The sequence below is a fragment of the Tenrec ecaudatus genome, chromosome 6 (genome assembly GCF_050624435.1).
Source record: "Tenrec ecaudatus isolate mTenEca1 chromosome 6, mTenEca1.hap1, whole genome shotgun sequence".
In the NCBI taxonomy this organism is placed as follows: Eukaryota; Metazoa; Chordata; class Mammalia; order Afrosoricida; family Tenrecidae; genus Tenrec; species Tenrec ecaudatus.
Window position 1 is genome coordinate 151,314,939 of NC_134535.1, and position 17,482 is coordinate 151,332,420.

A 17,482-nucleotide genomic window follows, 5' to 3' on the forward strand; every position below is an offset into this window, starting at 1 on the left:
TCCACTTAAGGCCCTGGCATCAGCTCCTTATTTTTTCCACTGCCTCCCCACTCCCCTCATCCTCACCCTCATGAATCCTTGATAATTTATAAATTATTATTCTGTCATATCTTGCCCTGTCTGACGTCTCCCTTCACCCACTTTTCTGTTGTCTGTCCCCCAGGGAGGAGGTCACATGTAGATCCTTGGAAACCACTCCCCTTTTCCAACCCACCTCCCTCTACCCTCCCAGTATCGCCACTCACACCACTGGTCCTGAAGGGATCATCCTCCCTGGATTACCTGTGTTTTCAGTTACTATTTGTACCAGTGTAAATCCTCAGATCTAACCAGACTTGCAAGGTAGAATTGGGATTATGATAGTGGGCGTGAATGAAGAATTTAGGATCTAGAGGAAAGTTGTATTTCTCATCACTGCTACATCACACCCTGTTTGGCTCGTCTCCTCCCCGATACCCTTCTGTAAGGGGATATCCAGTGGCCTACAAATGGGCTTTGGGTCTCCACCCCGCACACTCCTCCTCATTCACTATGGTAAGATTTTTTGTTCTGATGATGCCTGATACCTGATCCCTTCAACACCTCGTGATCGCACAGGCTGGTGTGCTTCTTCCATGTGGTCTTTGTTGCTTCGAAGCTAGATGGCCGCTTGTTTACCTTCAAGTCTTTAAGATACCAGACACTACATCTTTTGATAGCCGGGCACCATTAGCTTTCTTCACCACATTTGTTTATTCACCTATTTTGTCTTCAGTGGTTGCGTTGGAAGGTGAGCATCATAGAATGCCAATTTAATAGAAGAAAATATTCTTGCATTGAGGGAGTACTTGAGTGGAAGCCCAATGTCCATCTGCTACCTTAATACTAAACCTATAAATATATGCACATAGATCTATCTCCTAATCCTCATATATAAATATATTTGCATATGTACATGTCTTTATCTAGACCTCTATAAATGCCCTTTGCCTCCCAGCTCTTTCCTCTATTTCTCTTGATTTTCCTCCTGTCCCACTATCATGCTCAGTCCCCACCAGGGTTTCAGCAATTCTTCTTGGTTATATTACCCTTGATCATGCCCCACCAGGCCTCCCACATCCTCCTCACCACTGATTTGGATCACTTGGTGTTCCCTTGTCCCTGGGTTTGTTAACACCACCACCTTTCTTTCCCCCTCCCCCTCGTCCATGTCCCACCCTGCCCCCCCGGAACTGTCGGTCCCATTGTTTTCTCCTCCAGATTGTTCATCCAGCCTATCTTATTTACACAGACCTGCGGAGATAAAAACATGCACAAAAACAAGACAGAGCAGACCCAAGCAACAATATATTACACAACAACAACAAACAAATGACAAAAATCAAAACAAAACACAAGAAAGAAAAGCTTATGCTTTGTTTGTTGGCCTTTAGGAGTGTTTTCCAGTCCAGTCTGTTGGGGCACCACACCCTGGCCCCAAAGTCCACCTTCAGCATTCCCTGGGGACCTTGCCGCTCCATTCCCTTGCTGCTCTGTTGCATCCCCTTAGTGTTTTGCCTTGGTGCGGTGGGATCATATCGGGTGCAATTTCCACACTGTGTCTCTGATGTTGTTCTCTGTAGGGGTATGGGTCAGTGAGGGGCGTCATGTCTCATAGTGGGTCCGGCCATGTGGTTTTCTCTGTGGACTGGCTGCTGTAATTGGGAACATCATCCTCAAAGTCTGGTGAGTCAGGATGTGCTCCACTCTCTCCTCCTCCCCCTTCATCTGCTCCTGTGTGCACTGATCAGATAAGTCCCTCTCTCAGAGCTGCAGATTCAATGCCATCCTTTGAAATAAATTCTCCTGGAGGGAGGAATAGGTGTCCACGTAGTAGTTGGGATTGGGCCCGGCCCCCAAGACCTCTCCACTGGTTCCCTACTCCACGTGAGCATGTGTCATTCACATCATGGAGCACTGGGTTGAAGTCTGGCCCCTCTTTCCCTGGAGAGATATAAACAATACCCTCCCCTTGGGTGGGTTAGTGCCCTGTGCCCCTGCTACCCATTTATGTTTTTTTTTCCTTTCCCCACCTTCTTTTTAGTTGTCTACCATGTGTATCCCTGTATTTAGTCTGGTCCCTGCCATATTGCCTGGTCCTCACCCCAGGAAGGTTTGTATACAGTATCTTTTTCCCTATGCCCCTTTTGCATATTTTTAATAAAGCTTACCTGAGCAGACTCATGTTGTACTTGTCCTTTTGTGCTTGACTTACTTCACTTAGCATGATTTCCTCCAGTTATTCCCATGCAGCGATGTGCTTTATACGTTCATCATTGCTTTTTAGTGCTGCGTGGTACTCCATTGTACGTATAGACCACAGTTTTTTAATCCAATCGTCAGTTGATGGAAATTTGGGTTGCTTCGAACTCCTTGCAATTGTGAACTGTGCTGCAATGAACATTGGAGCACAGACGTCTGGCCTTGGTTTGCTTCTTGCCTCTTCTGGGTATATGCCCAGTTAGGGGGATTGCTGGGTCATATGGTAACTCGATTTCCATCTGTTTTAAATATCGCCAGATTGATTTTCATAGTGGCTTTACATACTTACAGGTCCAGCAGCAGTGGGTGAGAGTTCCTATCTCACAACAGCCCTTCCAACACTTTTTGTTTTCTGACTTTTTGAATTGGGCTACCTGTGAGGGTGTTAGGTGGTATCTCATTGTTGTTTTAATTTGCATTTCTCTTATGGCTAAAGATCAGGAACATTTTCTCATATGTTTATTGGCCATTCAGATTTCTGCTCCTATGAAACTTCAGTTCAGGTCCTTTGCCCACCTCTCAAGTAAGCAATTAGTTTTTTCTTTTTGGAAGCCAGCAGAGTATTGTAGATTTTAGTAATAAGGCCTTTGTCTGATGTGTCCTTGCTAAAGATATTTTCTCAGTCTGTGGACTCTCTGATTACTCTCTTGGTGAATTCTTTCAATGTACAGAGGTGTTTTATCTTCAGTATATCCCATTTGTCAATTTGTGCCTCCTCTGTGTTTGTGTCCTTCCCTATTTCTGATAGCCTATGTATTCCCTGTGCCAAAGTTCTCAAGTTGGTCCCAATTCCCTCATTGAGGCCCCAATAGTTTGGGGTTTAACTTCAAGGTCTGTGATCCACCTTGAGTTTATTCTTGTACATGGAGTGAGATAAGGGTCTTGCTTCATTTTTTTGCAGGTAAATATCCATTTTTACCAGCACTGCTTGTTAAAGAGGACATCTGTTTCCAATGGGATATTTTGGGGGCCCTTCTCAAAGATCAGTTGTCTCTATGCTGATAATTTTATTTCTGGGTTTTCAGTTCTTTTCCATTGGTCTGAGTATCTGTCACTGTACTAATACCATGCGGTTTTGACAACTGTGGCTGTATAGTATGTGCTAAAGTCGGATAAAGTAAGCCCTCCCACTGTATCCTTCTTCTTGAAGAGTTCTCTGCTAATTCTGGGCTTCTTCCCTCTCCGTATGAAGTTGGTAATCAGTTTTTCCATTTCTTTGAAGAAAGATGAGGGTAATTGTAACTGGACTGCATTAAACTTATATAGTTGGCAGAACTGACATCTTGACTATATTGAGTCTTCCAATCCACGAGCATAGGATATTCTTCCATTTGTTGAGGTTGCTCTTGGTTTCTTGTAATAGAGTTCTGTAGTTTTCCCCATATAGATCGTTTTGTTCTTTTAGTCAGGTATATCCCTAGATATTTCCATTTGTGTTTGGCTATTGTGAAGGGTACCACATTTTTTTATCTCCTCTTCTGTGGTCTTATTCGATATGTATAACAGTCCCATGCACTTCTATTTGTTGTTCTTGTATCCTGCCACTCTACCAAACTCCTCCATTGCTTTCAGTACTCCCCTTGTGGAACTTTGGGGATTTTCCATATATAAAATCATATCATCTGCAAATAACGATAGTTTCACCTCTTTCCCAGACGAATACCTTTGATTTCTCTTCTTTGCTTTATGCTGTTAGCTAAAACCTCCGGCACAATATTAAATAAGAGTGGGGACAATGGGCATCCTTGTCTGGTCCCCTTTTTCAGTGGGATTGTGTTAGTCTTTTCTCCATTGACTACCATGTTGGCTGTTGGTTTTTCATATATAGCTTGTGTTGTCTTGAGGAATTTTCCTTCCATTTCTATCTTCTCAAGTGTCTTAAACAGGTATTGATGTTGGATATTGTTGAATGCTTTTTGTGCATCTATCAATATTATCATGTGGTTCTTTTTTTTTTTTTTTTTGCTGCAAAAGGAAGCTTTATTGTTTCCATTTGGTCCCCAGCTTGAGGGACGGGCTCCAGGGCAGTGGTGCTGCGGCTGGCTGGCGCAGGCCAGCTTCAGGCAGAGGGGCTAAGGCTGGCAGTGGGGAGGCAGAGGGCCCCTGGCAGGTGGCTCGGCGCCGCAGGTTCCTAGTCTTCTTTGAGAGTGAGCCTCTCGAAGAGATACTCGCCCAGGCCTGCCTGGGGGCTGGCCAGCCTGCGGAGGTTGGTCAGGTGGTTGCCCATCTTCTTGAGTAGTTTCACCTCCTTTTCCAGGAAGTGGTTCTCCAGAAAGTCACAGAGATGAGGGTCGGTATGAGTGGATTCCGCGGCATGCAGGTCCAGAAGAGCCTGGTTGAGTTTTTTCTTCAGGGCCAGGCCAGCCTCCATGGCGTCCAGGGTTCGACCCCACTCATCTTGAGACGGCTTCTGCACATCCTGGAAGAGGGCGCGGCCACCGCGCTGGTTCTGCAGCTTCAAGAGATGCTCGGCTCCCTCGCGCTTCTCCTTCGCCAGCTCGCTGAAGAAGTGCCCCACGTCTTCCAAGGCCACATCGTCACGGTCAAAAAAGAAGCCCAGAGAGAGGTAGGTGTAAGAGACCTGCAGGTGCAGGTTGATCAGACGGTGGACGCTGGCCTCCGCGTCGGCGGAATAATCCTGACGGATCTGAGAGCTCCTGATGCGTCGTCGGTTTGGAGGTCAACACACGCCAAATAAAAGTGTTCGCTGGTCCCAAGAGGAGGGGCTGGCCGAGAAGATGGTCCCCAAGTTACTTCCGGAAAGAAACCTGTTGCGTGGCGGAGGGTTGGAGGCAGGGAGTCCCTGGATCTGTTCCGTTCAAACACTGTTGAAGCAAGACACAGATCCTTGGGACCACGGGGAGAGCTTAGTCATCATGTGGTTCTTATAGTTTTTCATGTCAATGTAATGAATAATACTAATGGTCTCTTGTATGTTAAACCATCCCTACATCCCTCGTAGTAATCCCACTTGATCATGGTGAATTATTTGTTTTATATACCTTTGTATTCTGTTGGCTAGTATTTTGTTAAGGATTTTTGCATTGATGTTCATTAGGGATATTGGTATGTGATTCTCAATTCTTGTGGGATCCTTTCCCGGTTTGGGTATCAGTTATACTAGCTTCATAGAAGGAGTTCAGGAGTTTGTCATCTTTTTCTATGTTCTGGAAGAGTTTGTGTAAGATTGGTGTTAGTTCTTCCCTAAATGCTTGGTAGAATTCTCCAGTGAAGCCATCTCGTCCAGGGGATTTTTTGTTGGTAATCCCTTGACAACCTTGTTTATTTCTTCTATTGCTATCGGTCTGTTGAGATTTCTTGACGTCCACCGAGGATAGTCTAGGGAAGGATTGTTTTTCCAAGAATTTGTACATGTCTTCCAAAGTTTGAATTCAATAGAGTATAATCCTTTGTAGTACTGTGTAATTATACTTTGATTTTAATAAGGCTTTTTTGTAATGTCCTCTCTTTCATCCCTTATTCTTTCTATTGATATTTGTTCCCTCCTTTCTTTGGTTAGGTTTGCCAGTGGTCTGTCGATTCTGCTTATCCTTTCAAAGAACCAACTTTCAGCAGCATTAATTTTTTCCATAGTTTTCTTATTTTACCTCTCCTGAATCTCAGCCCTGATTTTTATTATTTCTTTTCTTTTGCTACTAGTAGGATTGTCCTGCTGAGTCTGCTCTAGTTGTTGTAAATTTTGTGCTAGCATATCAATCATGAGTCTCTATTACTTTCCCAGGTGTGCATGTGTTGCTATGAAACTTCCTCTGATAACAGCCTTTGCTGTGTCCCTTAAGTTTTGGTACATCGTGTGCTCATTCTCATCGGTTTCTAGGAATTTCCTAAATTCACCTCTGATCTGTGCCAGTATCCACTTTTTGCAGTAGAGAGTTATTCATCTTCCACTTGTTTGCTCTTGTTTTCTTCATCTTCCTTTTGTTGAGTTCCAGCCTTATGGCACAGTGGTCAGAGAGAGAGGTCTGTATGATATCAATGTGCTTAAATTTATATATATTCACCTTATGCCCCAGTATGTGGTCTATCTTTGAGTATGTGCCATGTGGACTTAAGAAAAATTTGAATATTTATATTTGGATGAAAAGCTCTATAAATATCTATCAGGTCAAATTGTCTAACTATAGTGTTTAGATCTCTCGCCGCCTTATTGATTTTCTTTTCCTGTGATCTATCTTTCTCAGAGAATGGTGTATTGAAGTCACCCACTATAATTGTTGAGTCTGTGATTTCTTTTGTCATCTTTTGGAGTGTTTGGTTGATGTATTCAGCGGGTCTCTCATTTGGGGAATATATGTTTACAATGTTTATTGGTTTTTGTCTACCATTCTCTTGAGTATTATATAGTGTTCCTCCTTATCTCTTTTTATGGTTTGCACTTTGAGGTCAATTTTATCCGAGATTCGGTTTGCAACCCCTGCTTTTTTTTTAATTGTTGTTTGCTTGGTATACCTTTCTCCAGCCTTTGATTCTCAGTCTATTTTTGTCTGTAGCCTTGAGATGTGTCTCCTGTAGGCAGCAGATTGATGGGTTGTGTTTTCTAAGCCAGTCTGCTAGTCTCAGTCTTTTAATGCCTGAGTTCAGGTCATTGATATTCAGTGTTATTATCTCCATCTATGGACTCTGTGATGTCATCTTTTACCTTTTGTGTTGGGAGTTGTTCTACTTTCCTTTTTTCATTAGTGGTGTGTGTGTGTGTGTGTGTGTGTGTGTGTGTGTGTGTGTGTGAGTGATTATTGACTTCTTTCCATCCTTAAGCCAATGCTATCTTGGGGTCTGTCTTCTCTTTGTTGCCCTCTAGGTGAGGTTGTTCTATGTGACAGTCTCTTATTTATGCTTGGTGAGTGTTGTTCTTCTGCCCATACTGGGTCGGCAAGGGTCTTTTGTAGGGCTGGGTTTCTTCTAATGCAGTCTTTGAGTTTTTCCTTTTCTGGGAAGAGTCTTACTTCTCCATCTACCTTGATCAATAATTTGGCTGGATAGAGTATTCTTGGGTTTGCATTGTTTTCCTTCAGTTTTTGCAATATGTTACTCCACTCTCTCCTCTTCTTCAGTTTCTGCTGATAGATCTGAGCATATTGTTATTTGGGAATCTTTATATGTGATTGTTTGTTTTTCCCTAGTTGCTCTCATGATTTTCACCTTTTCCTCAAAGTTGGATAGTTTAACTATTATGTGCCTTGGTGACTTCTTCTTGGGATTTAGTCTAGCTGGTGTTCTTTCAGCCTCCTGAATGGTTGCCTGGTTTCATTAAGCTGGGGAAGTTTTCCTTCAAGAATTCTCTCACTATTGTTGCAGATGACTTATTTGTTGTGTTTTCCTCCGGTAAGCCAATAATTCTAATGTTGTTCCACTTCATAGCATCAGACATAGCTCTTAGGTTTTTGTCAGCTTCTTTGATGATCTTATTAGATTTTTAGTAAAGCCTGCTTGGCTGTCCTCCAAGTCTCTGTTTCCTCCAGTTGATTCTTGAGGTCTGTGTTTCTGCTACTGGTTTTTGTTATCTCCTCCCTAAACTCTTGTATTTCGCTTTGGTGTATGGCCCTCCTCTCCTCTATCATTCCATCCTTTTTCTGTATTGTTTTTCTCGTATCCTGTATGACTCCAAGGAACATTCTGAAATTTTCTTTTTGTGGCAGCTCAATGTCTGCTTCTTCTATGCATGTCGTTATGTTCAGGACATCTTCTGCCATTGCCTTTCATTTCTCCTGTTTTTTTCACTGAGGTCGTTCAGGCTGATGGCTGTTTGTGTTGCGTTGTTTTAGAGGAGTCAGGTGCCATTTTCCAAGGAGTCGAGGAGCACTGGCTCTTTCCGGGAGACATGTAGGAATGCTTCATTGAACTGCCTACAGCTAATTTCACTATGGAATTAACCTACTACTTTATCCTCCTGTGTCTTCCCTATCAGGGGAGTGCCCCAGAAGGCTGGTGGGTTACCTGCTTTGGTGTTGCAGAGGTTAGGCAAAGGTTCCTGCAGTAGCTTAGAATGTTGACAAATGTTTACTGAGCTGCCCGAGGCCCACGGGTACACAGGCAGTAATTCCCCGGTAACGAGTTTGGCAGAGTATCCCCTAGTGGAGGTCAGCAGGGCTTTCTCCAGCTAGCTACACAGGGTTGAGCTTTCCTAGCTGGGTGTGGTGCCAGTGTAATGCCCTAGGCTAAAGGGAGTGTTCTGGAGGTCAGCAGTGGAGTGTGAGAGAACAGGGAAGAGACAAAGAGGAGGAAAAAATTTTTAAAGTATCTATATCCCCCACTTAGATTGTGTGGAGGATATAGAGAAGAGAGGGAAAGAAAAGCAACAACGTAGCTGAGTTCCAATCCCTGCCCGTGGAGCTGCAAGGGTTTAGTTCCTGCCCCGAGGCAGCAGCAAACTGTGGCTGGGTTGAGAACAAGCTCACCTATGGGCTCCAAATGATCTCGGTTCTGGCAGAGACAGTAGTGGGGCCAAGGTCGAGCCCCAGCCGGCTTCCACTGAAGTAAGCCAAAATTCCCAGCCCCTGAGAACCCCGTGGATCTGTATCTACTTATCTTTATGGTGCTCCTTCTGCATTCCAGCAGCATTGAATTTCCCTCTAAGCAACTCTCCTAGCTGGATTCTGCAGAGTCCCTCTGGTACGTGTCAATCCATCGCCATCTTCCTGGAAGTCTCAACTGTAACTCTTTATGGGAGTAGAATGCTTCATTTTTCTCCCTCTCAGTGGCTGATGGTTTCGAACTGCTAACCTGGTGATTACCCCTGGTGATTACCCTTCTCAGTGCTTACCCCACTATACCACCCTGGCCCCGCATTCTATTGAGAGTATCATGAACTTAGCCAATGGTAGAGAATTTTAAATACTGTTTAGAAAAGTAAAGTATACAGAGCTTTTAGACTAAAATACATGGATGTTTTACTTGTACAGATTAATAACTTCCTTGACTAGACACCACTATGCAAACAATGATGGTTGGAGAGAGGGCAAAACTTTCAAAAACGTTCATTCACAAAGGCAGAACTAGGCTTGCTAAACTAAGAGGACACGTAAACAGCATACTCATAGTAGTCCCAAGCTGCCATTCACTGTGCACCCTCAAAGTAAGAGATTTGAACTGAAGTCCAATGACTTCCAAGTCCATAACCTTGGGATAGGCATCATCTGCTTCTTCTCACACTAAGGCATTTCAGCCTTAAGTCCAAGAGACTTCTCTTGTTTTTGTTTTTTAATAACATTGACAATTTTGAGGAATGCTGGCCAGGCATTTTCCAGAAGCTTCCTCAATTGGAATGTGAATAATGTTTTCCTCACCATTAGACTGGGGTGATAGTTTTGGAGGAGAAGGAAATGCAGAAGTCAAGTGCCAGTTTCTTTACATTATACTGAGGGCAAGGAGCCCTGGTCGTGCAGAGGTTAAGCAGTCAGGTGTAAATGGAAAAGTTGGGGGCTCGAATCCACCCAGAGGCTCCACCAGAGAAAGAATTGCTGATAGCTGTGCTGCACAGAGTATAGGGTGGATCTCCCTTGTCACCCAGAGGGCTTGTGTGGAGATAGACTCACGGGGTATCTGACAGCCACCTTTACACTCAGGGTTATAATTTCACCTGGGTTGGTCACTGTTGTTGACTTTGCTCGCTACACCTTGCTGCTCTCTTCACAAGGAAGTCGCTGTGGGAGGGGCCGCTGTGTGCTGTGCCCTGCCTCCTCCAGGGTGTGTTTTGTTTTTCACAGCATGATTGAGGTATAGTTTACATGCCTCTCGTTTTAAGAGATCAATTCGATACATTTTAGTAAATTTATACAACCCTGCTGGAGGGAACTGGTTTTTGGAATGAGCTCTTAAGGAGGAGAAAGATTTAAGCAGACAAAGGAAAAGACCATTCCAGGCATAGGTAGTGCCAGATGCAAGGCCCTGAGGGGGCGTGGGGCATGCTCAGAGCCTGAGCCCCTTGGAACAGGTAAAATGAGAGTCATATACTTCATTTAGCATGCTCCATAAATATTGTTTTTCTCAAAACATGTTAAAGCTAATGGCATTTTAGTGCCTAAATGTGTAAACTCAGTTATCTGAAACATTTGTCTGTCCCGGACAACTCAGTTCCTGATAGTCTAGCCAAGGTTCTACTATAGCAATAAGTAAATATTAGAATAGTCCATTTCAGATTGGTTCCTGAGAGGGAATAAAACTGTAATAAAATGTCTTTCTTCTTTCCAGTCCGCTTTCAGTGAGAACGTGAGGCGTGAGTGCTAGTGGACGTTTGATGAAGCCTGGGATGGATCCCCCTCTGGAACAGACAGCCCAACAAAGTGAGAAGGATTTGGAGGCCGGAGAGCACACAGAGATATTATGCATAAGTATGTCCTCACGCAAGCTTAGAATCTGGAAATGAACGGGAGAAGGCTATTTCCTCATGTAAAATCTTCACAATGTTCTCTCCAGGTCTTCTGGGGGACATCCATTGAACCCCCCGGGCATACATGAGCTAGATATGAGTCTCAACAGGTAAAGCCATGCTGCCGTAAGAAAACTCCAAAAACTCTCGGCCATCGTGCCAATTCTAACTCGTGGTGATGCTCTGTAGAGTTTCTGAAGCTCTAAGTCTTTGTTGTCGCTGTTAGTTTATTTTAGGCGGTACGTTTTTATAGGAGCAGGCAGCCTTATCCAGCTCCCACTGAGAGTGGCTAGGGTTATAGTGGCTGACCTTGCAGTTAGTAGTTGCTTCTGACTCATAACAACCCTATAGGACAGGGCAGATCGCCTCCGTAAGTTTCTGAGATGGGAATTCTCTATAGGACGCTGACTCTGAGCAACCCTCTAGAACCAGTTAGAACTGCCCCCTGTGAGCTTCTGAGACTGTCATGCTTTATGGGGAGTAGACAGCCTCTTCTTTCTCCCAGGCAGCTGCTGGTGGGTTCGAACTGCTGACACTGGTTAGCAGCGTCATAGTAACAAAGAAATCCTAAATTCCCAGTGATTTAATGCAACAGGGTCAAGTGGCTATCCTTGGGGGATTTCCTTCAGTAAGTGATTCAGGGGTGTGAGCTTCTTTTGTCTTGTGATGCTGTCATCTGAATCATTGGTACAGAAATAGAGCACCGAGACTCACACAGTGAATTTTATAGCCAGGTCAGCATGTGGTGTACATCATGTCTGCCCACATCCCTTTGTTCAGAACTCATTTGCATAGGCCCAATATACCTGCAAGGGAGACTGGGAAATTTTGTTTTCCTGTGTGTGGAGGAAGAAGACAATAAGATGGGATGTGGTGAGCATAAAGCCTCAGGTTTGCCATACACTTTTTGAAAGGTAAACCTTGACTTTATTATTTAAAAAAAACAGTTTTATTTACCACAATCTCTTAATGTTTCATTTAGTGGACGCTTTTCAAAGATAAATGAACGCATGCTTATTATGATGAATGGTGGAATGAGTCCTAACCTCGACTTTCCAGTCTCCCTTCCCTTCCCACTTCCTTCTGTTCTCCACTACTGTCCTTCAGGGAGGGTCTTACTCAGGACAAGTGGATGCTGGAGGACATTTCGAAACTGGAGGGCCGCTTCCAGGTGAGCTGAGTGAAAAGGTTATTCAAGAAGTACCTTGTTGACAGTGTGGCGAAAGAATTTGGCTGGAAGTTAAAATTCCGTGCTTTGGAGTGTTTATTTGTTTTTGTCTTGGCTGATGGCACGATGCTGACATTTCCCTCTGCCCCTGTGAAGCCTTTCTTGACGTCCTTGTCACAGTCAGAGGTTCTTCCTCTAAACAGTGAGACAGGCCTGAGCTGTGGCATCAGAAGCTCGTAGATTTAGACCCTGCCGTTGCCTCTGACAATCTCTGCAATTTGGGGCCAGTAATAAACTATTCTGCACATTATCTCCCTCGTATCTGAAAACACAGTACCTGTCGTAGTTTGCCAGGGATGCTGTTGCAAAATGTCACAAAGCAGGTCGCTTTAAAGAACAGAAACGCATTCTCTTCAGTTCTGGAGGTTGGATGCACAAATCGGGTCTTGGCTGTGTCACTTCCTGCTGGGGACTTTCAGGGAGGAAGGCTTGGTGCCTCCATCCTCCTTTCTGGTGGCTGCCACAATCCGTGGCCTTCCTCTCCTTCAGACAGACACACCTGCCTCTGACTGCCCTCCGGTGTGTGAAACAGTTTCCGGTCGGCACTTCCCTCTTCTTAGATACCGCTCAGAAAGACTTGGCACCTGGATCTGGTGGGGCTCACTAAATTAACTGATAGTGTCTACAAAGAAAAACCCTATTTCCCCAAAGAATGTCACATGTACGGGTGCAGGCAGGCATGGGTTACCCAATGAGTAAGGTAAACACAGGCTTACTAGTACTTACTAATCTGTAGCGAATGACTGCACATCCCCCCCCACCACCACCACCAACACACTAGAGGGGTCTGCTGGGAGGTACGGTTGCCATCTATTTCTCTCCCTGCCCCGTTGGCACCTTCCTAAAGAATCAGAGTCTCTGTTCACATTTATGACCCTGACAGGAGCAGAGTGCCCAGTAAGCAAGGTAAGCGCCGGTTTACCTGTGCTTATTACTGACTTGTAGTAAAGAATTGAACATGCGTTTCACCCCATCAGAGAGGGGTTCATTGGGTAATCTGCTAAATAAACAGCCCAAAGGACATGCACGTATCTTGTTGGGGCTACACTTTGATCCATTACATTTCCCATCTGGTGGCTCACTTGTGGAATCCGTTCTACTCCTTGATTGCCCTGGTGTGCCCAAATGTCTGTGCAGCTTCGTGTTCATCATGAAATCCCAACACCCAAACCCATGCCCACAGAGTAGATTCTGACTCAGACAGACCCTACATGGCAGAGCAAAACTGCTCTCTATGGCAGTGATTCTCAACCTGTGGGTTGAGACCCTTTTGGGGGTCAAACGACCCTTTTACAGGTGTCACCTAAGACCATCAGAAAACACACAGGAACCCAGACCCCGTCTCCTCTATCCATCTCCAGGTGGATCCACCCACATGCCAATACACCCACGAGTACCCGGTATGATGACATCATTGCTCCAACCCCATCACATACACCTCATACAAGTACAGGTGTATGTGACAGAGTTGGCACCATAATATACTTATTTGGACCAGTCAGACACATGTAGAGAGCAGCTACTATGTAGAAAGCAGCTGCTGTGTTGAAAGCACCTACTCTGTTAAAAGCAGCTACTGTGTTGAAAGCAGAAGTATTGGAGGTAAAAGAACACTTCATGAATTATAATTAATGTGTAAATGTAAAATCATGTACTGCAAAATTATCAACTACTGCAAATATATATGTATATATCTGTACCATAGGAACTTAATCTGGATGCTGATTGGTCTTTTTATATTCAGCTGTGGTTGATGTGAATACTGCCCCCTTGTGATAGTAACAGATATGTAAAAAAACAAAACAGAGAATGGTAAACCATAGGAAACTTTAATGAACTGTATTGACTGAACTATCCCATGTATCATCTTTTGTATTATGAAAGCTATTGTTATATATTATTTTATTAGCAAACCATCCCATGACAATGGATCGTGTAGAGAAGAATATTAAGGAAAGAAAATATAATGAGGATTTTTTTTACAGTATGGTTTTACCTCAATAATTACAGCAGGAATTGAGAAACCACAGTGTGTTATTTGTTGTGAAGTTCCATCAGCCGAATCTATAAAACCGGACAAACTAAAACACCCTTTTGATAGCAAGCATCTGAGCTTTGCTGGCATGCCAGTCAACTATTTTAGAAGCAAAGCTGATGGACTCAAGAAAGCCAGACTTGACACTGGTGGCAAGTATCACAAATGAAACATAGCAGCCATTGAAGCTTGCTCTTTGGTGACACTCAGAATCGCCAAAGCTATGAAACCTCACACCATTGCTGAGGATTTACTTTTGCCAGCAATGGAGAACTTTGTTCAAGTTATGATCAGACACAAATTTGTTACAAAATTCAGTGCAATTTCCTTATCTAACAACTGTCCGCAGAAGAATAGATGACATGTCTGCTGATAATCTTGATCAGGTCATCCAGGAAATTAAATCTGTTCCACTTCCAATATTTAGCATCCAGCTTGACAAATCTACAGTCATTGCAAACTATTCATAGTTACTGGTTTATGTGAGGTATATTCATGATGGCAACTTTAAAGATGAGTTTCTTTCCTACAAACGTCTCGAAACAGCAACTACTGCACGTGATGTAGTTGACACATTTCTGAAAGAGCATAAGATGTCTTGGGAAAGAGTTTGTGGTGTTTGCATAGATGGTACTCCAGCTATGCTAGGATGTTAAACTGGTAGTGAATGAGTCACCAAAAGTCATCAGAACTCACTGTATGATTCATCAGCAAATATTAGCAATGAAGACGCTGCCACAAGAGTTACAAGAAGTCATGAAAAGCGTCATAAGTTCTGTCAATTCTGTCAAGGCGAGCACTTTATACAGTTGACTGTTTTCACAACTGTGCAAAGAGTTGGATGTGCCAAATAATGCTCTGCTCTTTCACACTGAAGTGAGATGATTGTCAAGAGGGAACCTTTTAAAACGTGTTTTTGAGCTTCGTGATGAACTCAAAAGGTTTTTAATCAGAAAGCTAGACCGCAGTTCGAAGCACTTTTCAGCAATAAAAGTGAAGTGCAGAAAATAGCTTACTTGGTTGATATCTTTGTCATTTTGAATGAGTGAAATTTATCACTCCAATGACCAAATGCCTCAATTTGTCTGAAAAGACCCAGTCATTCCAAATGAAACTTTAGCTTTGTCCAAAAACAACCCCAAAAAACTGGGTGAAAATAAGATTTACATGTTGCCTACCTAATCTGCTTTTATGAGGAACATGACATTGACCAGACAAAAAGGATTATGATGATAATTTCTCTGAAAGAACACTTGCACATTCTTACAGATGAAATTTCATCATACTTTCCAAATCTACCTGACACCCTGATTGCACTTGCCAGAAACCCCTTCACAGTCAAAGCTGACTATGTTCCCAAAATAGCACAAGAGGAGTTCTTTGAACTTATTAGCAGTGATACAGCAAGAACGGATTTCTCTACAATGCCAGCCACAACATTCTGGATCAAGTGTTTGCAGTCATATCCTGTCCTGTCTGTGCCTTCTTCTTCTTCCATTTCCAACAACATATCTTTGTGAAACAGGGTTTTCCAGCTTGTTGGTTATCAAGTCTAAATACAGAAGTAGACTTGCTGTGGAAGATGATCTTCGTTGTGCTCTTACAAAGACTGCCCCGAGAATTTCTGATCTGGGGAGAAAGAAGCTATCTCTGCCTTCACAGTGACTTTGGCTTTTTATGTACACTGTTGCAAAATGTCGCAATGTAGTTTACTGTTGTTATATTAAGACTGTTACCCATGTGACACGATGCTTCAAGACAAAATTTCATTTATTTATCATTAGAAATAAATATTTCACAATCTATAATTACATATTGTTTTGTGATTAATCACTATGCTTTAATTATGTTCAATTTTAACCATGAAAATACATCCTGTGTGTCAGATATTTACATGATGCAAATTTACAGTTATGAAGTAGCAACGAAAATAATTTTATGGTTGGGGGGGGGGTGACCAGAACACGAGGAACTGTGGCATTAGGGTCGTGGCATTAGGAAGGTTGAGAACCACTGCTCAAAATCTTAATGTAGCAAATATGTTACCTGCTTGCACCAACCCGGGACCCGATAAAGCTGCTAGCGAGGCCAGGATATAGACATGCATATATTTTGAGAGACTTTGCTGAATATCTCAAAGGCTTACAGGGTTGTGATTTCATTCATCCTCAGAGATTTGTGTCTTTCCTGTTGGCTTCTCTGTGTGCATTCCTTTGATTTTCCCTGGCATCGCTTTCATATTTGGAACTTTGCGTTCCTGCCGATGACAACAAATTGAGCATACCCATCTTTCCTCCTGACTGAGGGCACGACGCCCCATTTGGAGGATGAACTGTGAAGCGAAGTGACAGATATTGGGGTTGAATAACCTCTAAAGAAGACTAGAATTGAAGCAATGGAAGACTGAATTAGTGAATCGAATTCAAATTTGTATCGTGACAGAATCGCGGTGGAGAGTCCAAGGAGAAGCCCTGAAGGAAAGGCCCACACAAAGGCAGCTTGATGCCTTTCAAAGCTGCCTGGCTTCCAACAGAATTTTAAATGTTCAGGGAGCCTAGCTTCTCTGGAGTCATACAGACCGGATGAATCCTTGGAACCAGTACCCTGAGAATATCTTTAAACCCCGTACCAAAAATATCCTTTGAAGTCGTCTTAAAAGCAAACACTCGTTTAGCACAAACAGTAAGGCATGTCTCGAGCTTCGTGTTCTTAAGCTCGGTCTCGGTGGGACCCAAGGAGCCCTGGTGGCCCTGTGGGTGAGGTGCAGGGCAGGTAACCAAAGACCAGCCTCTCCACAGGGAACGGGTCAAGCTGCCTGTCCCTGTAAAGACTTACTGACTCAGAAACCCTATGTTGTAAGATCTCTGGGAGTCTGAATCTATCTAATGGCAGTGGGATTGGTTATGTTTTTTGTTTGTTTTTATGAAATCAAAGTGAAAACTGAAATTCAAAAAGCTAGATAGGGACCTAAGGGGGCAGTGGATTCATGGGGGATGAAGAATGCGACCATGAGAGTAAGGATGTATGCAGAACTCAAAGAACAGAGCCACCGTTATTGAATTGTATGTGTGAAAACTTTGGCATTGTTGTATACACCGCTGTGCATATCCTCAGCAACCACCACAAAAATAAAAAGGTTATGCTGTCTGCTTTCACACTTTGCATAAATAGGTCCACAATGTGTGAGATATATATATTGGGTTTTTTTCTGCCAAGCCATTTTATTTGTAGATAATCCAGATATTATGCCATGCCATAGTTCAATCACATCCAGTAGCTTTGTACAATCACTACCACAAACCATTTCAAAACATGTCTTCCTCCTTGAACTCTTTGACATCAGCCCCCGCCCCCAACTGCCTCCCCTACTGTACCCTACGGAAACCCTTATTCTAATTATTGTCTTGATAGATTCACCATCTCTTGATATTTTTGAAGTAGATTGTGATAGACAAAATAAGGGCCTGCCTCTCCAAAGATGCCCACATCCAAATCCTCAGTATCTGAGGATACACTTCGCTTTGTGGGAAATTATAAGATGGTCAAATACTAT

The 17,482-nt window shown here is 43.3% G+C and overlaps 1 pseudogene; it reads right to left on the minus strand.

Annotated features, from left to right (window-relative positions):
- Positions 1-4,411: 4,411 nt before the first annotated feature.
- LOC142451711 (ferritin light chain pseudogene) overlaps positions 4,412-17,482 on the minus strand; it is a 71,565-nt pseudogene continuing 58,494 nt past the window's right edge.